Here is a 23,122-nt window from a genome sequence, read left to right on the forward strand (position 1 = left end):
AATGCAGTCAGATCTCTACCTTGTACCATAGACCAAAGTCAATTACAGATTAATTAAAGATAGAATTGGGGAAAACAAACCTAACACTTTTAGAACATTATCTTTATAAACTTGGGATAGCAAAGGATTTCTTAATCAAGTTGCCAAAAATACAAACACAAAGAAAAAAAGACTGATAAATTCTATATGTCAACATTAAAAACTTCTGTGCCTCAAAAGTCACCTTAAAATTTTGAATAGACAAGGTATAAAAGGGGGACATATATTTGAATACATATAACTGACAAAGTATTACTATCCAGAATATATTAAAATGCGTATGTTATTAAAAGACAAACATCACCCCGATGGGGTGGCTCAGTTGGTTGGAGTGTCTTTCCCATACACCTAGGGCACATACCTAGGTTGCAGGAACGATCCCAGTCATGGCGTATGGGAGGTAATCAATCAACGTTTCTGTCTCTCATTGATGTTTCTCTCTATCTCTTTCACTCCCTTCCTCTCTCTCTAAAAATCAATGAACATATATTCGGGTGACAATTGAAAAAAAAAAAAAAGACAAACCTCTACTAGAAAAATAGTCAAAAGTCATGAACAGGCAAAAGATAACATTCAAATGGCTAATAAATCTAGGGAAAGATACTCAACCTTACCAATAAGCAAAGAAACTTAATTTAAAACTACAATTTCATAAGCATGAGATTATAAAAAATTAAAGAATTAGACAATTCTAAGTACTGGTGAGATTGTTGAACAATAGAAACAGTATAAATTGGTGCAACTACTGTGAAGAGTTATGTGACAATATCTAGTAAAGTTGAAGAAGTACATATCTGGAATTTTGGGTTCCAGAAAGATGGAAGTCTAAACTACCATGAAATCCTCCTACTAAAGTATTTACAATTTAGAATAATTTTTAAATGAGATTGATAATTGAATGGGAAATTTTTTAAAAAGGGAGGACCTTATATATCTAAGCAAGTGGGACTTGAAAGCTAGATCCATAAACAACTTGCATAAAATAACATATGAAGACATAGAAAATCTGAATAGTTCTATAATCATTAAAGAAATTAAATCAATACTAGTTTAAAATCTTGCTACCAAAAAAATGTCAGCATCAGAAAATCTTGCTGGAAGATTCTATTCACCTTTCAAGGAACAGAGCAATCCAATCTTATGTAACAGAAGTAGCAGAAACAATCCCCAACTTAGTTCATAGTATAACCATAATCCAAACCCACAGTATAACTGATCAAAACCAGTTGAGGAAGGCATCACACTCATGTATATGAGAATCTTAAAATTTTTATTAAGCCAAACCGCAGTGCATACAAAAGATAGCCCAACATGAACAAGATGACATTATCCCAGAAATACAAGGGTGCCTTAATCTATACCTATAAAAGCCTAAGCGACCGGCCAACCAGCCAACCGGCCGGTAGCTACAACGTGCACTGACCACCAGGGGGCAGGCGCTCAACACAGGAGTGGAAACCACAGGCATGGAAGCATGGAACAGACTGATGAATCTCAGAGGGAAGGGGGGAGGAGAGAGGGTGGGAAGAGATAAACCAAATATCTTATATGCATACTAGAGGCCCCTGTGCACTGGTGGGGTCCCTCGGCCTGGCCTGCAGGGATTGGGCTGAAACTGGCTCTCCAACATCCCCCTAGGGTTCCCAGATTGCGAGAGGGTGCAGGCCAGCCCAAGGGACCCCACCGGTGCACGAATTCATGCACCAGGCCTCTAGTATTAAAATATTAGTAGATTAAATGGCATAATAGATAGAACAAAGGAATTAATCTAGTAAAGCATGAGCAAGGCCTTTATAAAGAAAAGTTTAACTTTATTAAGATATTAAATTAAAACAATTTTGAAAGACATTAAATAAGACTGAAATAAATTTTAAAAAGCCTATGCCATATTCATGAAGACACAGTATCATAAAAAATGTCAATGCTTTTTAAATTGATCTGTGTATTTTATGCAACAGCAATTAATATCTTAATATGGCTTTGCAAGAAATATGACAAGCTAATTCTAAAGTTGATATGAGCTCTAGGTAGGGCTGCTCAGTGGTTAGAGTATCGACCTTAGCATCGAAGCCAATCCATGATTCTCATCATCTCTCTCTCTCTCTCTCTCCCTCTCTCTCTCTCTCTTCCTTCCTCTCTGAAATCAATAAAAACATTTTTTTAAAAAGAAAGGACTTCTTTAGTAAGACCAAAAAAAGCTTTACTCATAAAAGAAAAGATTGATAAGCATAACATTTAAATTAAGAACTTCTGCTAAACAAAAGATACCTTGAAGAAGAATTAAATTAGAGATTAAGAGAAGATACAGGTGTCCTAGGAACCAAAAATATTTGAATAAAGTATTTGGTTTATACTTCATTATTCAAACTCCAGCTAATTTTTATATGAAAATCAGGAACCAATAGATTCTGAACACTAGGCATTCTTCAATATTTGTACTCTGGCTATCTGAATTGAGAAACTGCATAGGTTCTGGTAGCAAAGAATGTTTTATTTGTAACATATGCAACCAGCCAAAGATTAATATTTAGAATTATTTAAAGAGCTAATTCCTATATAACAAAATGAAAAGAAAAATAATCCAATGGCATAACTAGAATTTTATAGAAGATGAAATAAACCCATGAAAAGATGATAAATCTTATTAATAATCCAAAAACTTCACATTAAGACCATAAAGGATAACCACTTTATACTCAGAAGACTGGCAAAAGTTAAGTTTGACAACACCAGTTATCAGTGAAGATATGAATTTTATGCACCGCTGAGAGAAGTAATATTTGATACAACCACTTTGAAAAACACTCTTACAAATCTGTGTATGTGCATTCCCTACAAATCATAAATTCTAATACCAGAAACTGTATATGACCTGTTGAAAATCCTGTGCCTATATGGTATACCAGGAGACATGTGTGAGAATGTCCATTACAGCATCATTCAGAAGAACACAAACAGGAACCAATCAATTATTCATCAATAGCAAAATAGATGTTAATTGTACTATGCTTATATGATTATATATTATAACAGCTTTACTAAGAAATTATTTACATGCCATATAATTATCCATTTAAAGTATACAATTCAATGGGTTGCATATTCATATTACATTACTAGTCTTTTAATTATGGTAAATTGCATATAAAATTAGCCACTTTAACCATACTTTTTAAAAATAACCATATTCAAGTATATAATTTAGTGGTATTAATTATATTCACAAAGTTGTGCAACCATCACCACTGTCTATTTCCAAAACTTTTTCATCACTCCAAACAGAAACTATAACCACAAAGCAATGCTGCCTCCCTATCCCCTGGTAGTTCCGCATCTACTTTCTGTTTCTATGAATTTGCCCATTCTAGATATTTTATGTAAGTAGAAACTTACAATATTTGTCCTTTTGTGTGTGGTTTGTTTCATTTAGTATAATGTCTTCAAGATTCATTTGTGTTGTAGCATGTATCAGAGCTGCATTGCTTTTTATGGTTCAATAATATTCCATTGTAGGGCTATATCACATTTTGTTTGTCCATTTATCTGGTGATAGACACTTGTTTCCACACTTTGGCTATTGTAAATAATGCTGCAATAAGCATTTATATATTAATATCTGTTCAAGTTCTTGCTTTCAATTTCTTTGAGTAAATATCTAGAAGTAGAATTGCAGGGTCATAGGTAATTCTATGTTTAGTTTTTTGAGGAACCACCGAACTATTTTCCATAGCAACTATACCATTTTACAATCCCATTGGCAATATATGATGATTCCAAATTCTTCAAATCTGAGCAAATATTTTTTCCCAGCCTATGGCTTGACTTTTCATTCTTTTAACAGTATCATTCTCCAATCAAAATTTTTCAGCTTTAATCAAGGCCAACATCATTTTTTTTTTTCTTTCATGGATCTGCTTTTGGTGATGTGTCTAAAAAGTTATCACCAAATCCAAAGTCACCTAGATTTTTTTCTATGTTATCTTCTAAAAATTTTATAATTGTGTGTTTTGCCTTTAGGTTTATAATCCATCTTATTTTTTTGTGAATGGTGAAAAGTCTATGTTTAGAGTCATTCTTTTGCATATTGATGTCCAGTTGTTTTTCAATACCACTTGTTGAAAAGACTAGTCTATTAAATTTCCTTGGCTTTGTTGACAAAGAGAAGTTAACTCTCTTTGTGTGAATCTATTTCTGGGATCTCTATTCTGTTCCACTGATCTATTAATTCACCAATTCCACATTGTCTTGATTACTCTGGCTTCATAGTAAGTCTTGAACCTGAGTAGTGTAAGTCCTCATGACTTTATTCTTCAGTATGGTATTGGCTATTCTGGGTCTTTTGCTGCTCCATATACACACTGAATCATTTTGTTGATATCTACAAAATAACTTTCTAAGATTTTGATTGGGAATGCATTAAACCTATAGGTCAAGTTAAGAAGAATTTACATCCTAACAATTTTTTTTCTTTTTATGTTTCTTTGTACTAATGCAAATGGTGTTGCTTTTTTCAAATTCCAATCAGGAAAGCAATTGACTTTTATAGACTGACCTGTGTCCTACAGCCTTGCTATAATCACTTATAGCAACCTCACTCCAGGAGGTATTTTTAAAATGATTCTTTGGAACTTTCTACATAGACAATTATGTCATCTATGAACACAGAGTGTTTTATTTCTTCCTTCTCAATCTGAATATGCCTTCCCCATTGCCACACTCCACTTCTTGACTTATTGCATTAACTAGGACTTCTACAATGGTGAATAAGGAATAGCAAGGGGAGACCTCCTTGTCTTGTTTCTGATTTTATGAGGAAAGCATCTCATTTCTCATCATTAAGTATGATTTCAGCTATAGAGATTTTACAGATGTTCTTTATCAAATAGAAAGTTCTCTGTTTCTAGTTTTCTGGGAGCTTTATATTATAAATGAATGTTGGATTTTGTCAAATGCTTTTTCTGTATCATGTGATTTTTTTTCTTTAGCCTGTTGATTGACTGCTGAACCAGCAATGTATACCTAGGATAAATCCCATTCATTTGTAATATATCTCTTTTTATGCGTTGTTGGATATGATTTGTTAATAATTTTGAGGATTTTTGCATCTATTTTTATGAGAGATATTGGCCTGCAATTTTCATTTTTCTGTAATGACTTTGTCTGATTTTGGCATCAGGCTAATGCTGGCCTCATAGAATGAGTTAGGAAGTATTCCCTCTGTTTCTGTTTTCTGGAAGAAATTACAGCAAATTGATATCATTTTTTCCTTAAATACTTGGTAAAACTCACCAGTGAAACTATCTGAGGCCATGAGAAAGCTAATAATGATTAGAGCATAAATAAATTAAATGGAGATTAGGAAACAATAGAGAAAAGTCAACAAAATTAAAAGTTGGTTCTTTGAAAAGATCAACAAAATTTGCAAACCTTTGGCTAGACTGCCCTAGGAAAAAAGGAGACTCAAATACCAAAATTAGCAATGAAAGAGGAGACATCACTACTATCCTTACAGAAATAAAAAAGGTAATAAGTGAATATTATGCACAATTAAATGCTAACAAACTAGATAACTCAGGGGAAATGGATAAATTCTTAGAAAGACACAAATTAATGAAACTGACACAAGAAGAAATATATAATCTAAGTAGATGTAGAACAAGCAAAGAGATTAAATTCCCAACAAAGAAAAACCAAGGCCCAGATGGCTTCATTGGTAAATTCCACCAAAACTTTAAAGAATTAATACCAATGCTTCACAAATGCTTTCAAAAAACAGAAGAGGAGAAAACACTTCCTAACTCATTCTATATGGTCAGTGTTACTCTAATACCAAAACTAGTCAAAGGCACCAAAAGAAAATGGTGGACACAAAAAATTCTCAACAAAATACTAGCAAACCAAATCCAACAACATATAAAAAGGATTATACACCATGACCAAGTGGGATGTAACCCAGAAATGAATGACATCTGAAAACCAATGTAATATACAATACAGTGGGGCCTTGACTTACGAGTTTAATTTGTTCGGAGACTGAGCTCATTAAGGAGCTCGTTAACTCAAATTACTCTATCAACTCAATGCAAAAAATCGGCCGAGAGACAGCTGGTATCTCAAAAAACTCGTTAGTCGGGACACTCGTAAGTCAAGGCCCCACTGTATTAATAGAATAAGGGGGAAAAATCCCACATGATCATCTTAACTTATACAGCATAAGTCTTTGATGAAATCCAACACCCTTGCATGGTAAAAGCATCAAACAAAGTAGACAGTAACTTCTACAAACAAAAGAGAAAGGAACTTCCACAAACTGATAAAGAGTGTTTACTACTAAAAAATACCATCAACAAAGTGAAAAAAAGAACAACCCACAGAATGGGAGAAAATATATGCAAATCACATGCCTGATAAGGGATTTACAACCTGAACATGTAAAAAAATATAAATCGATAATAAAAGATGAATAACCCAATTAAAACATAGGCAAAGGATTTAAAGACATTTCTCCATAGGAGATATAAAAGTGGCCAATAAGCACATGAAAAAAATGATCAATATCATTAGTCATTAGAGAAATGCATATCAAAATCACAATGAAATACCACTCCACATCTCACTGGTTTGGCTATAACTTTTTTTTAAAGGCAGACATTAACAAATGTTGGCAAAGACATGGAGAAATCGGAACTCACACATTTCTGGTAAAAATGTAAATTGGTGCAGCTACTTTGGAAGTAACCCATATGATCCATAAAACCTAGCAGTTCCACTCCTAAGTATATACCCAAGAAAAATAAAAACATATTTCTATACAAAAACTTGTGCACAAATGTGCATCGGAGCATTAGTCATAATAGACAAAATGTGGAAACAACCTAAATGTCCATCAACTGACAAAGAAAATGTGTTATATTCATAAGTGGAATGTTATATGGCCAGAAAAAAGAGTAGAGTATTGATACATGCTACAACATTGATGAACAGTGAAAACAGTATGCTAAGTGAAAGAATGGGAGGCTTAAAGATCACTGTGGGAAGCCACCACATGCCAACACTGTCATGAGTGTGCACCAAGGAACGCGGGAGGCTGATGGACCTTGAGCGTTAGCAGGGCTGACACTAGGCACCAATTGTTCATGTTGAGATAGCAGTGGCTCGAAGCAATTTCCTGACCTGATAGCCTCCAAGTAAATGTTTACTGGACCTTACTGGTCATTACTGACCTTTGAGACTGTCTGTCTGCTATGTGCTTGTCGTGCTTTACTGAGGGCAAGATGTGTATCTAAAACGGAATAAAAAGCAGACAGGGCCAGGACTCGGTGTGTCTCTTCAAGAAAGAGGTTCCACCTGGCCCCCCAATGCCTTCTAGATTCATATTTCTTGTATAGCATTTTCATTTGTACGTCGGCCCTTCCTGCTAATCCTGAACCTCGCTGTGCAGGTTGCGGCAGATCACATGTTTTACGATTCCACTTATATGAAAGGTCCAGAATAAGCAAATTCAGGGAAAACAGAAAATAGATTAATGGTTTCCAGGGTCTGGGAGTTTGATGGGAAGAGAGAGTGACTGCTAATGTGTATGGGGCTTCTTTTGGGGGGTTTGAAAATGTTAGATTGAGTGACAGTTACATAACTCTGTGAACAAACTAAAAACACATTGAATTGTACACTTTAAAGGGGTAAATTTATGATCTATGAAATACATCTCAATGAAGCTGCACTTAAAAATACAATAAAGCTCCATCACTCAGCTTCAACCATTATTAATTCATGACCAAGCTTGTTTCATCTATACCCCTGCCCTGCCACCCAACCACCACTCTCAGACTGGATTATTTTAAAAGCAAACCCCAGCCAAACAGATTTGGCTCAGTGGATAGAGCATCGGCCTGTGGACTAAAAGGTCCCAGGTTCGATTCCGGTCAGGGGCATATACCTTGGTTGCGGGCACATCCCCAGTAGGAGGTGTGCAGGAGGTGGCTGGTCGATGTTTCTCTCTCATTGATGTTTCTACCTCTCTATCCTTCTCCCTTCCTCTCTGTAAAAAATCAATAAAAATATGTTTTTTAAAAGCAAACCCCAAATATCATCCTATATAATAAAGAGCTAATATGCAAATGGTCATCTGCATGCCTTAACGGCTCAGACACTCAACACTGGGGAGAGAGGAATGGGGACCAGCCAGGCTGTGGCCCAGGAAAGGGACAAGCCGCTCACCCTGCGGTCCCAGGTGCGAGTGCCTGTTGCTGCAGCCTGGGCAAAGCCACCCGCCCATGGTCCCCTGTGGCCGTGGCCAGTCCAGGCGAAGCCAGCCCGGGCCCTGGGTACCTGCGACTGGCCGGAGGGAGGGAAGCACTGGTCCCTGGTGCCTACGACCAACCAGAGGAGGGAATCCTTGGTCCCAGGTGCGGGGCAAGGCAGAGGCGGTTGGGGCGATCAGGCCAGCAGGGGAGCAGTTAGGGGTGATCAGGCTGGTAGGGGAGCAGTTAGGGGCAATCAGGCAGGCAGGCAAGTGGTTAGGAGCCAGCAGTCCTGGATTGCAAGAGGCAATCAGACATTCCCCAAGGGGTCCTGGATTGAAGAGGGTGCAGGCCAGGCTGAGGAATCCTCCCCCCCTCCCCCCCACAGAAATTTCGTGCACCAGGCCTCTAGTTCCTTTCATTAAAAAAATCAGTATTTTTCAGTAATATTCAGTAGTATCTCTCTACAAGATAATAACTCTTTAAAAAAAATGTAATGAGACCATTATCACATTTAAAATAACACCCTAATATAATCAAATACCCTATGTTCACATTTTTCCCAATGTGATTTTTAAATTTTTATTGAATTTATTCTTTTAAAATGTGCTTTTATTGATTTGAGAGAGAGGGGAAGGAAGGAGAGAGAGAGAGAGAGAAAGAGAGAGAGAGAGAGAGGAGAGAAAGAGAGAGAGAGAGAGAGAGGAGAGAGAAATATCAGTATGAGAGAGAGAGTGAGAGAGAACCACACGCACCCTGGGATCAAGTCTGCAACCTAGGTATTTGCCCTGACTGGAATTGAACCATGACCTTTTGGTGCATGGGACTACATTGAACCAACCAAGCTACATGGGCCAGGGCTCCTAATGTGATTTTTTTAAATAGCTGCTTTGCTCAAATAACAATCTACACACTGCACTTGTTATTTCTCTCTTGTTTCTATGTATCTATAAGCTCTCTTTATTTTTCTTGCAATTTATTTATTGAAGAAATGAGCTGTTTGTCTTGTAGAGTTTCTCACATTCTGGGTTTTGCAAATTGCATTACTGTGATGTCACTTAACATGATCAGTATTATAGTGACTCGCTTTTAGATGCTTGCTGCCAATTACACCATAAATATGACTTAATTCATGGTTCATCAACACAATCACCAATGCTATAGTGTTTACCATATTCTTTGTAGCATACTTGACACAAATTATTTAATTTAATCTGCATAACAACTCTGTATGGTGTTATTATACCCAGGCTAGAGATGAAGAAAATAGGCATAAAAACAAAAACAAAAACAAAAACACAAACTTGGTCACAGTCAACCAGGCAGTAAATGTCTGGGTTCAAACCCAGGTCTGTCTAATGTTAACACCCATACTTCTATCTATTACATGATAATATCCCCATCTTTTGCCTGTGGCTTGTGGTTCTTGTTTGTTTTTTTATCAACTCTAAGAAATAGTGTTTCAGTCCACCCAAAGAACTTTCTTTCACATTTCATCCGTAACACTTAGTATGCTTTCAGCTTCAAGTAACAGAAAACTCCATCTCAAATTGACTCAACAATAAGGATATTTATTATCTCACATAACAAGAAATCCAGAAGTAGGGCAGACCAGGGCTGATTGACTTACTGACTCAACAACAACATCATTCTGTCTCTTCATTCTGTTATCATCAGTGTGCTGACTTTGTCCTCAGGCTAGATCCCCTGATGGTTCTAAGATGGCTATTCCAGTTTCAGGTAACACAACCATATGTAAAAACATCCAGTGGAGACAGTGGCATATTTCCCTGTACGTCTCTGTTTAAGAGCAAGAAAACCTTTCCCAGAAGGCCTCCAGCAGACCTCTCCTCAGTTCTCCCTAGCCAGAGCTGGGTCACATTGCCACCTCTAATCGCTCACTGGCCAGTCAAGAGGATCCTATCTCTCTTGCCCATGACAGGTTTGGGAGCACACCTCTGAGATGGTAATAGGGTCACCTTCTCTACTGGGTGAACACCTTGCAGGCTTCTGTAAACAAGAAGGAATAGGATGGGATGGATGCTGAGTAGGCAAGCAATAGTATCTACGACATGTTTCTAATGAAGTATGTACATTTTCCATTGTGAATAACAAAAATACTTCATTGTAACAGCCACGCAGAATTTTTTACTTTCTACCAAGTGACTTTTACTGTTGATATATCAGCTTCTTTATCTTCATGAAGAGGAGACTAGGCAAGATGGTCTGTCAGGTTCCTTCCAGCTCTAGGATTCTGTTTCAATTTTACTTTTTCATTTTTCAAAAAGCAAATTGAAAACTTAAACCTACAAGATATGGTCCAGAAATAATGATGGGTTTCAACTGATCATAGGCATGGCTGACATCCTTTTCTCCCTTAAAAGATTTTTTTTTAAATACACTTTATTGAGTTTTTTTACAGAGAGGAAAGGAGAAGGAGAGGGATAGAGAGTTAGAAACATCAATGAGAGAGAAACATTGATTCCGCTGCTTCTTGCACTGGGGATGTGCCCACAACCAAGGTACATGCCCTTGACTGGAATCGAACCTGGGACCTTCCAGTCCACAGCCCGATGCTCTATCCACTGAGCCAAACCAGTCAGGCAAAACATTTTTAATTAAATATATTTTTATTGATTTCAGAAAGGAAGGGAGAGGGAGAGAGAGAGATAGAAACATCAATGATGAGAATCATTGATCAGTTGCCTCCTGCACGCCCCCTCCCGGGGATCAAGCCGCAACCAAGTCATCGACCCTGACTAGGAATCCAACACTGACCTCCTGGTTCATAGATAGATGCTCAACCACTGAACCACACTGGGCAAGCTCCTTTAAAAAAAATTTTTTTTATAAATATATTTTATTGATTTTTTACAGAGAGGAAGGGAGAGGGATAGAGAATCAGAAACATCAATGAGAGAGAAACATCGACCAGCTGCCTCCTGCACACCTCCTACTGGGGGTGTGCCCACAACCAAGGTACATGCCCTTGACCGGAATCGAACCTGGGACCCCTCAGTCCGCAGGCCGATGCTCTATCCACTGAGCCAAACCGATTTGGCCTTTAAAATATTTTAGATGTAGATTTAAGGAACTAAACAGACTGAAACTTATGATATCTCTCCACTAAGGTTTTTTTAGTTAGTTTGTTTTTTGAAATGCAATAACCATTTATTTTAGATTTTAAAAATAGCTATTTGGGAAGCACAATTCAGGCAGAAACTCAGATAGTGTTCCAATTAGGAGACAAAGGCAAGGTGTATTTATGAGAAAGGAAAAGGAAACAATGACATCATTGGAAAGCATTTCTAATGGTGCAGATAACATAACATAGTGTCTGTCCATTAAATTTTAATGTAAAAAATAGAAAGTTTAAGTGTTCTACCTTCCCCACTCATCCATTAACACCTACTAGCTTCTAGCCCTCCTAGTACAGATGAAGATTGATTAGAAGCTCCTTTTCATAACTTTTTCTTTAGTTTGGTGTCAACATTGACTATCAGATAGCTCTTGCATCTTTGCTTTGGCTGCCAACTATGACTTTAACTTAAGAGATCATTTTTATGCCTGCTTCCTTTCATAGTTTTTGTCTGAATAATGCTCCACTCATTTCATCACACACAGACATTTTACACTATTGAGTATCTTTGCTATATCAAATCTTTGCTACTCTTTTTTATCTGAATAAAATTGTTTTATTATTTTCAGTGTACGCCTAGCATCGGCTTTCTCTGGGGAAACTGCCAGCTTGATCTGTAAGCAGTCCTGTCATTTGTCAGAAGGCTATCATTTGTGACAAATGCACAACACAAATTCAAGATATCATGTCTGTCTCACAGGATGTTTGGAATAACAAATGTACAGGAAAACATGGGAATGTGATTTAAGCTGGTTTGGTCACACCTCCGTTTCACTGAACTCTTTCCAAGCTCAAACTTGTCATTCTGGTGAGGAGACCCAGGGTGCTGGCCGTTACCACAGTTGAAAGTGGAAGCCACACTGGTTTCTCAGTCAGCAGCTCCTGTGTGCCGTTGTTCAGCATGCTACTTCCAAAAGCTTTAGACAATTCGCCTTATTTTCTGATGCAGCCCACTTGCTGGGGACGGTATGGCCCTGTTTTGAAATGCACAAAGGAAAGACAGTGCTGAGGGTGCCTCTTTGGGGAAGGCTCAAAGTCCCCAGCGTGGAAGGAGAAAAGATAGGCTTAATGACCAGCTGACCGACCTTGAATAAGTCATATCACCTCTCTCTGCTACCTAGAACTCTGGAGAAAAATCTTCACTCTGCATTTCATAGGCTATTGCAAAAATCAAGTGAGAACATGAATCGATAGGAAAGTATGTTCACAAATACATAGGGGTGTTATTATTTGCAACAGGGAATTTCCTCTGCAGCACTGTTTTATTGTTTTGTTTTTTCCAAATGATTACTGCACAGGTTTTGACAGATTATGATTCTGTTTTACCTCCATTCACCCTTCGCCTATTTCAGACAGAGATCACACCAGCAATGCTGCACCCGTCCCTCCAGTTCTTTTTTCTTCCACCACATCTCTGAGACGCACGTCTCACCATAGTGTGAAATACTGCATAGTAGCTACTTACAAAACTCAAAGTACCTTAAACCGTCCAGCTAAGTGCTATAAGCAAGAGTTACACTAGGGGTATGCAGCAAGGGTTCAAAAAGGAGATCGCATCTAACTAGAAAAAGCATCCGGAAGGTAACCCCATTATGCCGTATATTTTAGTAATTTTGATATTTGTCCTATGTCACCGCACCCCACTCCCATGCTTCAAAGACAAGACCGTATTTTCTCTATCTTTGTAGCTCCCAAGAACCTGGCACAGAGGACAGGCGGCTCCCGGCCGGCCAGCGGTGTATGTTCAGGGATAAAGTGAACCAGCTAAACAGCTGACCATAAACCGGTTGGTTTTAACATTTATTTGCCCAGCCCAACACGGCCCAGTTATCTTTAGCTCAGCATTATATGTAAGGTTTTCTGGGTAAAAAAGTGTGCGGGGGGAGATCCCTGTAACTCCCAAGGAAGGAACTTTTATTGAGCATGTGCTAAGCGCCAGCCAGACACGGGCGCTTTCACTCAGGCACCTACTACGCGTTTGGTCCTCACAACTCATGCTTTAACCCTACTTTACAGGTAAGGATACTAAGGCTCTCAGAGCTAAGTTGTTCAGCCTCCCAGTCTAATGAAGCCACAGCATGTGCGCGGCCTCTCAGACACCCTCGCCCCCAAACTTAAGATCTGCTCGCTCACCTCCCCATGCCCAAGCATGTACCCCAGCTTCCCACGCCTGCGCCCCAGGTCCACGGAAAGCCAGTAAAACCTAGGGCAGGACTGGTCTGTATCTGAGCCTGGTCTGTATCTGAACTGGGTCTTGACAAGACCTGTACGTAAAGATGCTCACTCACCCAACAGCTCCCCACAAGCTTGCAGAGCCCTTGCCACCCTCCCTATCTGTAGCCCTAGCTTCTCAAAGAGCCTGCACAGCTTTTTCCTAAGGCTGAGGCTATCCTCGCCTGCAGAGCGCTTATGGGATTCGGACGCAGAATCCGGGAGAAAACGCAAGGGAGGGAGGGAATGGAGAGCCCCGGGCGGCGGGGACCAGGCAGGGGGTCTCGCCTCCGCGCGGCCGCGGCCGCTGGAACTACGCTTCCCAGCCTGCTCCGCTGCTGCCGCGCGCCGGGCGCCGTGCCCGCCGGCCGGGAGCCGCCTGTTGATCGCGCGCCCGCCTGGCCACGGCGCGCCCTGCTAGTGGCCCCGCTATTTCGAGCTGACGGACTGACGGCTCGCACCGCCGGCTCCGGGATGGACGCACGAACGGGTGAGCGCGCAGGGGCTGGGTGGGGGCCAGCCGGGACCAGGCGCGGTGTGCAGCCCGGGTCCGTGGCGCGGGGATGGCCGCGCCCTCCTGCAGCTGGAGGATGCTCCGTGGCGTCGGCGCTCAGCCGACCGGCTGGGCGCGGAGAGCGGGGCCGCCTCGTGCCTCCCGGCCGCGCGGGCTGCGCGGGGCTACGCTGAGGAGAGCGCTGCACCGGGCGACGCGGGCGGGAGGCAGGGTCCCACGCCTTGCACTGCGGCTCCGCAGCCTCTGCAGCCGCCGTGCCGCTGCAGTGAGGGCGCGGTCTCCTGCCCTCCCCGGGCTGCGGTGCTGGGTTTTTCCACCCTGGGCTTTGTTTCCCACTTTCTCCTCTCCTGTGAACGTTTGACAAGCTCCTGGAGCCCTATTTACGCCTCTCCCTGCATCGCCTCTCACTGCACCGTTACCTTGGGCAACAGAGAAGGGTGGACCCCGGCTAGCGTCCTTTTCTAAGATCTCCAGAGCTGTCACCCACAGGCGTTTCAGCTTTCAGAGAGCGGCCTCATGCAGGTCCTCGGGACCCTTCTATTTTTCCTGGTTAAAGAAATGGTAGCATGTGCTCCCTTGAGTCTTCTTAAATTTCCCGTTGATGTGCAGAAATTCAGATTGATTTTTAAATGCCATAATAATAATAAAATATTAATAAAATTCTTCTAATGGGAATTGTTACTTAAAGTATCCAAAGAGGATGCAGGCCAAACGCAAATTAGCAATGAAATGGTACGGCTTCATCCTGCCCTTCAAACATCTGACTCACGAGGCACTTGGAAAGGGAATGAAAAGAACATCGGAGCAGGTGCTTTTAAGATGGGTTCTTGTCCTGGCTCTACGAAGCTGAGCGACTCTGGGCTAGTCCCTTCGCCTCTCTGAGCCTCTTCCTCCATGTAAAATGGGACGTCTGGGTAAATGATTGCTAAACCTCTGTTCTCCCAGGACTCTCATATCAGGGAACTGAAGAGATGAGGATGCTCTGTTCAGCACCATCACGAAAGCCTGATTGTGACAGAACAAATGGCTTTACCCTAGTGAGGAGCAAAGATTGTTAGGGCTTAGGCCATCTAATCTTTTAAAAAAGTGATTTCCTCTATCTGTTCTCTTTAACCCAATAAATATGTGTAACCATTTTTTTAATTTTTGTAGATTAATGTAAATTTTGTAGGCAACGTGTTATGTTCGTTTTTTATTTGCTGAAGGTGAGGTCAGGGTGAGGCAGCAGTGGTAGACGTGGTCAGTAAGGCTGTGGGGAGAAAGCCCAGCAAGAAGTAACCAGAGAGAATATACACTGAGGAAACAGAGGACAGGTGCTGGTGGATTTATGTGAATAACAAATGCTACACAATAGAAGGCATGAGAGAGCCAGAAAAGCAGTACAATGCCAACACTGCCGTAACTGATTCAGACAAGGACTCACCCATGGTACTAAACCTCTGAGAGAAAGGTTGTTGGAGAACAGGATCCTCACATTATTTCAAAGTATCTCACCAGAGGTTACCTAGGAAACCTGTGCCCTTCCAGGGGAGAGATGAGGCGGTTATCACTTTAACCTAATGATCAGGCTTACTGGTGCCTAGAATGGGTCTCCTGTCGGATGCAATAAGGCCATAACTTCACTATGGAGTGTTCTTGCCAAAAAGACTGGAGGACGGGAGCGTGGTAGATTAAAATACTCAAGTGATGTGACAGCCAGTTCGGGTGTGTGAACTTGGGATCCTAGATCAGGGGGAAAAAAATGGCTATAAAAGATGATTTGGCCCTAGCCGGTTTGGCTCAGTGGATAGAGTGTCCTTCTGCAGACCGAAGGGTCCCAGGTTTGATTCCCGTCAAGGGCACATACCTCAACTGCAGGCTCCTCCCCGGCCCCGGCCCTGGTCAGGGCGTGTGCAGGAGGCACCCAATCAATGTGTTTCTCTCACATTGATGTTTCTCTGTCTTTCCATCTCTCTTCCACTCTCTCCAAAAAATTAATTAATTAATTAATTAATTAATAAAAATAAAAGATTATTTGGTTGCAATTGGGGAAAGTTGAATATTAGAAAATATTATGGAATTACTTTTAATTTCCTTAGGTGCAGCAGTGGTGCTGTGGTTTTGTAGGACACTGCTCTTATTCTTTTGAGATGTGGGTGTTAGAGGCAAAGTGTTATGACATCTGCAACTTTCAGCTGGTTCAGGAAAAAGGTCTAAGAGTGGGGGAACGAGCTCAGAAATACAGCAAAGTGATGACATTTGGTGAGTCAAAGACAGTGGTATACAGGTACTTACTGTATTATCTTTTGCCTTTTGGTAGATTGAAACTCTTTAAATAAAATAATTGGGGGATATTAATAAAATAAATAAATAAGGAGAAAGCACTATGGAGGGCTGTGGGGTTGGTGACAGACAGCTGCAGTGACGCTGTGGGGAACTCATAGTAAATCTGTGGCTTCAAGTTCCCAACATTGAAATCCTATTGCAGGTATGAGTGTGGTCAGGGAAAGTTCCCTTTTTTGGTTTATTTTGGCTACTATCAATCATTGTCTTAGGATACCCCATCTCCTAACTCTAACCTCAAATATTAATAATTCCCAAACCTTAGAAATTGTAGCCCTACCCAAGAACCATCTTGAAATACTGTCCCTTTCCTCTCTATGTTCGAGATCTGTGTAAATGTACAAGGACATCCCAGGTGGTGGCTCTTTTTATTTTGGGTTAGGGAAGTGTTGGGGGAAAGACATGCAGCTTTTTGATAGAACAGAAGTTGTAGGGTTTCCTTTCATTCCCTTTATTTGTAGATCACTTACAACCAAATGTTTCCTTATAGACTATGAGTGGTCCAAAAAGGTTCATAGAAGGCATGTGCAAAAGAGACTTTCTATTTCCAGACCAAGAAAACAGAAATAACTTTTGTTTGTTTGTTTGTTTGTTTGTTTGTTTGTTAATCCTCACCCAATGATATTTTTCCATTGATTTTTAGGGAGAGTGGAAGAGAGAGGGAAAGACAGAGAGAAACATTGATGTTAGAGAAATATATCGATTGATTACCTTCTTCATGTGCCTGAACAGAACCTTTTGTTACAAGGATATTTTTACTACCCCTGAAATATATATATATTCCTGTTTTTAAGTTTTGCCCTCCTGTTTTGGCATCTCTTTCATGTGTTTTGCCAGTATCCTGGATTTCCCTAGTGACAGTTGAAGAGAGTGGGAATGCGAAGATCACCTCTAGTACTGTGGATAACAGGAGTTCATGAAACAGGGCAAAAGGCTAGCCATGCCAAACCTGGACACAGGAGTAAGAAGCAAATCTGAGGCACCAGTCCTAAGAAAGAAACAGGAGGCCTCTCATCAGAGTGGTTGGAGGGGTCCAGTGTCTAGTGAGCAGGGCTGCTGTTCTGCCAGTATATGCAAGGAAGACCATCTCTCTTGCCTATAGCTGACAACCATTCTGACTGGGCAGTGCCCAGTCCATACCAGTTGCTAAGTATTTTGGATCACTTGGTAAGCATTCGTGAGTCAAGGTCCACACAATACCCATAAGTCATAACAAAGCATTGGTCAAAACCTGGGATACAGATGCCGGAGAAAGAGGCCAGATAGCAGGGTCAAAAACTACATAAGCAGGCAGAAGTGAGTCAAAAGACAAAAAGTAGGGAACCCATAGTGCCAGTCAGTCAGGAACTGAAAAGCTCATAACTTCCTGAAGACAATAGGAGAAGACATGGCTAGCACCAATAGGCAGCTAAAAACTAAAATGACACAGATACCCAAGTGGAAGGCAAGGAGGTAGAAACAGGGACTCCCCAGCAGACGGACAATAGGGCCAGACAAAGGGGAAAGGCAGCAGCAGGGAGTAGAACCTGACAAGAGAATTGGAAACCAGGTGGCTGTCTGGGCAGACAGCAAGACTTTCATGCTAAAGAGCTTCTGCTACAGCCAAGAAGTTTCTTGGCTACTTCCTTCCCAGGTGGAAACCTATCTCATATTTTCGAAAGCCTACACGTGGTGGCTCGCTATACCTGGCAACACTGACTCAGAGCTCTTATAGGATGCTGCCTCTCTATATGCAACAGATCCTGACAAGGATAACAGAGGGAACAGATACCTCAAATAGAAGATTATTCCCAGACCAAGGACAAATGAGAAATGGTTTTGACTGAGGGTTTGCATGCTGTAGACTCTGAACCTAGTACACACAGGATCACATTTAGCATCATCTCCACCTTCTGAGCTAGTACTGGTTTTTGGTCGTTTTGTAGAGAAAGGAACAGAGGCTCAGATTTGTCACCCATTCATGGATCTATAACCATTAAACCCAGGGCAGGTTGACTCCAGGGCTCATGCTTTTAGTCTTCCATCTTCTGAACCTGGAGGGGGATGGTCACTGGAGGGCACATTGTTTTAAAAGGAGACTTTTAAAGCACAGTTTGAGCTATGCTAACTTTTGTGTCGTAAGATAAGAACAAGTAGTCTCAGATACAAACTCTTGATCCCCCTTTCAGCTTGTTCCCTCCAATTGCCTTGTCACATTTCTGGCCTGAAATTCCTCCTTATTCCAACCTATTCTCTGTCCTTTATCTCCTGCAAGAATATTCTAGAATATGGCAGAGGCCATTTGGTTGTTTTAAAAAAAGAAATAAAAATTGGGGGATATTAATAACATAATAGGTAAATAAAGAGATGGCTATGCCATCTTAAAATAGCTAGATTCCAAAGCACAGACTATGTGTTTTGTACACATCTTTGTATTTACCCACAGCTAGAAAGGAATTAAATATGTAAGATCAATTCAAGTTTTATTAGAGGATATGTAGGTATGCTGATTTTATTCTAATTTATTTGTTTTAGGAAATGTAGATTTGGCTCTTGTACAGATTGGCTCTTGTAAAAATTATTATGAACTATTGAAGATGTGTGATAAAGAATAACAACTTTTCCCGTACCGACTACCCCCACTTGGGATTAAATCATTGCCAATACAGTTGAAGCCCTAGTCCCCCTTCTCCAATCAAATCCCCCCCACTCCCCACCCAGTGTGGTCTGTCCTTTTCATGAGCAGTCCTTTGTGTCTTTCCTAGGTAGGTATGTACTCCGAAGCAACTTCTGGCACCGTTTTCCCCATTTAAAAAACTTTTCACTAGGTTTTTATGAGTAGTTTTTGTTTGTTCTTTTGTAAAAATTACTCTCTGGTTTGGATTGATTTTAATAAATAGGGCTGCTTGTTTTGGCTTTGGTTATACGTCTTTGCATATAGGCAGGGCCAAAGGCTGGACACTTCGTGTTGTATCTGATTTTCCTTGTCCATACCACAGTTACACAAAGAAGGTAGGGGAAAGAAAAGCAAAGAAAGCCACCCTCCTTGATTTCCTTCTCAGGGCTTGTACCTTTAGGTGATAGTAAGAGTTACCTGAGAGCCCAAGGCATTCTTTCTCCTGTTTTCCATTTTCCTGACTTGGCTCAGTGTGTGTGCCCACCTGGACTCCTGAAGCTGTATTTGGCCTTGCTTCATTCCAGGGTGCACATTAGTATCTTGTTGCATGTTGAGCGCTTGCCATGGGACAGACACTCTTCCGGAGGTGAGGCCGTGGCAGTGCTTTGCAAACTTTCCACTGTGGCATCACTAACAGGAGGAGAGGATAAATATGAACCCTTCTGGGCCTGGGTGGGGCTAAAGCAGGTCAGCCATGAGCCAGAAATCTGCGACTTGATTTTAAAGGCTATGTGAATGTTGTGTTCTTTTCCATAGTATATCTGTATTTGTTACTAAAAAATAATAACTAGCTTTCCCCCAAATCTTCAACTCAAAGTTGTACTTCAAGAGGATGCACCTTTTATTTTTTTCTCCTCTGGCTTTGCGATCCCTTAGTACATTGACACAACAAATGCAGTTTTACCAGGGACTGTTGCATAGTGTTAACATATGATTGTAGCCCTGGCTGGTGTGGTTCAGTTGGTTGGGTGTCATCCCATGCACCAAAAGGTTGGTGGTTTGATTCCCAGTCAGGGCACATGCCTGGTTGTGGGCTTGATCCATGTTGTGCTCTCACATTGATGTTTCTCTCTCTCTCTCTCTCTCTCTCTCTCTCTCTCTCTCTCTCTCCCCTTCTCCCTCTCTCCCTCTCTCCTTGTCTCCCTCTCTCCCTCTCTCCTTCTCTCCCTCTCTCCCTCTCTCCTTCTCCCTCTCCCTTCTTCTTTCTCTAAAAATCAATAAAAATATTTTTAAAAAACATATTATTGTAACTACTTAATTAATTGTCTCTCTCACTGCTAAACCATAAGCTCATTTGGGGCATAGGCTATCATCTGTTTTATTTGCTCCTGTTGTCCCAGCAGCGTCTGGCAAACATGGGCTTTCAATAGATATTTGTTGAATGAATATGCAAACCTGAGCTGGAGAAAGAATATAAAGAATTTTGATGTTGTCCCTGTCATCTTAGAGTTTGTGGTGTATTCGGAGAGAGAACCATAGATGTAACCTACATGAAAAGATAATGGGAGAGCAAGGAATGAACAGCAAATTGTTAACATAGGCGATTCGAGTTGAGGAAGTAGAGCAACTTCTATGGGCTTATGTGGTCTCAGAAAATTCCATGACAGGGTGGAAGCAGTGGATATAGGAATGAGCTCTGGACCAGTGGGTCACTTCACCTCTCTCAGCTCATTTCCTTCATCAGACATTTGTTGCACGATATTTGTTGGATGCCTACTCTGGTTCAAGACCTGTGCTGAGAGCCAGGATTACAACAGTGACTGAAGTCCCCACCCTCACAAAGATAAGCAAGGAAGACAAAGATAAGATAAGCAATTTCAATAAAGTCAAGGAAAGCTCTGACTGAGGGCTATGCCACCAGGATGGAGAGTAACTCAGACCTTGCGTGGGGGTCCAAACAAGGCCTCTCTGAGGAGTTGAAGCTTGCATTGAGACTCGAAGATGAGTAAGACAGCAGTGAGCGGCGGAGGAGAGGGTAGGAGTGCTCTGAGCAAACAACATAAGGCATGATCCAGGAACTGGAAGTGGTCCAGGAGGCTGGAGCCAGGAGGAGATGGGGGAGTGGGGGCGAGCGGGGGGGGGGGGGGGGTGCTGGGGAGTGAGGATGACAGAGGCCAGACTGTGAATCTGAACTGTATCCTCCAGGCAACGGGAAGCCTCTGGAATATTTTAATAACTAGAGCAGAGATGTTTAAAAAGATCACTTTGGTTATTTGTATGTCGAATAGGTCAAGGGGGTAAGAGGGATGATCCGGTCAGTGAGGTAGAGTGAAGTAGGTGGGTTCTTAACAGATTTAGGTAAAGAAAGGATTTGGTGATGGATGGGTGGAGAGGAGACAAGGAAGACAAGGTATCAAGAATGGCTCCCTGGTTTCGGGGTCAACCTCCTGAAGTTAAAAATTCTAGAGGAGGAGAAGCTATTTGGAAGGAAAGATGATGAGAGTACTTCTGACATCTGAGAACCTGAGGCAGCCAAGTAGAGGTGTCAATTCAACAGTTGGAAATATAAAAATCTCGCCCAGCTGGTGTGGCTCAGTGGTTGAGCATCGACCCATGAACCAGGAGGTCACATTTCTATTCCCAGCCAGGGCACATGCCCGGGTTGCAGACTTGATCCGATCTGCAGTAGGGGGCTTGCAAGAGGCAGTCAATCAATGATTCTCTCTTATCACTAATGTTTCTATCTCTCTCCCTCTCCCTTCCTCTCTCTGAAATCAATAAAAACATATTTTTTTTAAAGAAAAAGGAATATATAAATTTAGTCCTCAGGATCAAAGTCTAAAACAAAGATACAGATTTGGGGATCTTTGAGGTATGGGTAATAATTAAAACTTTGGAGGAGATGAGTTCCCCCAGGGAAAATGTGTAGTGTTCTAAGACAGGACCTTGTAGCCTGCCAGTATTTAAGGTGGAGGAAGAAGAATTATCAAAAGAGACTGAATAGCCCGGCCAGTGTTACTCAGTGGTTGAGCGTCAACCTAGGAACCAAGAGATCACTGGTTCAATTCCCAGTCAGGGCACATGCCCAGGTTGCAGGAGGCAGCCAATCAATGATTCCCTCTCTTCATTGATGTTTCTATCTCCCCCTCCCTTCCTCTCTGAAATCAATAAAAATATATATATTAAGAAAGAGACAGATGGGATGATCAGAGAAGTAGGAAGAAAGCCATCTATGCTGCTGGACGGGGTGATCGTTAAGGCCTCAGTCAGCTCTGACAGTCTGTGGTCCCAGAGCTGGAATCTAAGCCAGAGCACATGGATAAGCCATGAGGACAAGGAGGACATTCCAAGTAATATTACTATATCAGCCAAGATCCCAATAAAAAACAGAGGACACACTCAAACTGAATAATTAGAAGGAATTTTAATAAAGAGGCTATTTACAAAGATGTAGGGAGGGTTTAAGGAGTCTGATAAGGCAGAAATCTGGCCCTAGCCACAGAGAGATCCTTCACCACCCCAAGGACTACAAAGGAGGCTGCCTGATAGGAGATGTGGCCTCCGGGCCCACCTTCCTCCCCTCTCCCCCTGCCCTCCAGTTCCTGCTGCTTGCCTCCTATTGGCCAAGCAAAAGCCAGAGCGCAAGGAAGACACCGATGCTGTGTAAATACATCATCTTCCTGGGGCACAGAGCAGGGTGGGGAGTGGATGTGGAGGGGCAAACAAGATATCCGGAACAAGTACGTGGGAAAATGGAAGTGAATGGATAAGAGCATGCGTGAGTTTCTTATTGCTGCTGTCACAAATTTGGTGGCTTAAAACAACACAAATTTATTATCTTACAGTTTGGGGAGCTAGAAGTCCAAAGCAGGTTTCATCAGGCTAAAATCAATGCGTTCCTTTCTGAAGGCTCTGGGGGAGAATCCACTTCCTTGTCTTTTCCAGTTTCTCTAGAGCCCCCCTCTCTGCCCCTTCCTCCACCTTCAAAACAATTGCATCTGCTTCTGTGGTCACATCTTGTTCTCTGACTCCTGCTTTCTTCTTTCTTCTTTTAAGAGCCC

At 41.4% G+C, this 23,122-nt stretch overlaps 1 protein-coding gene across 1 annotated transcript in view; it reads left to right on the top strand.

The window, feature by feature from the left end:
* Nucleotides 1-13,998: 13,998 nt before the first annotated feature.
* The window catches only part of TMOD2 (tropomodulin 2), a 51,528-nt gene continuing 42,404 nt past the window's right edge, over nt 13,999-23,122 (top strand). The window contains exon 1 of the mRNA XM_036301536.1: nt 13,999-14,119. The gene's annotated coding sequence lies outside the window, so the exon portion shown is untranslated. The remainder of the gene's footprint in view (nt 14,120-23,122) is intronic.

This window comes from Myotis myotis, unplaced genomic scaffold, assembly GCF_014108235.1.
Source record: "Myotis myotis isolate mMyoMyo1 unplaced genomic scaffold, mMyoMyo1.p scaffold_m19_p_1, whole genome shotgun sequence".
NCBI classification, from domain to species: Eukaryota; Metazoa; Chordata; class Mammalia; order Chiroptera; family Vespertilionidae; genus Myotis; species Myotis myotis.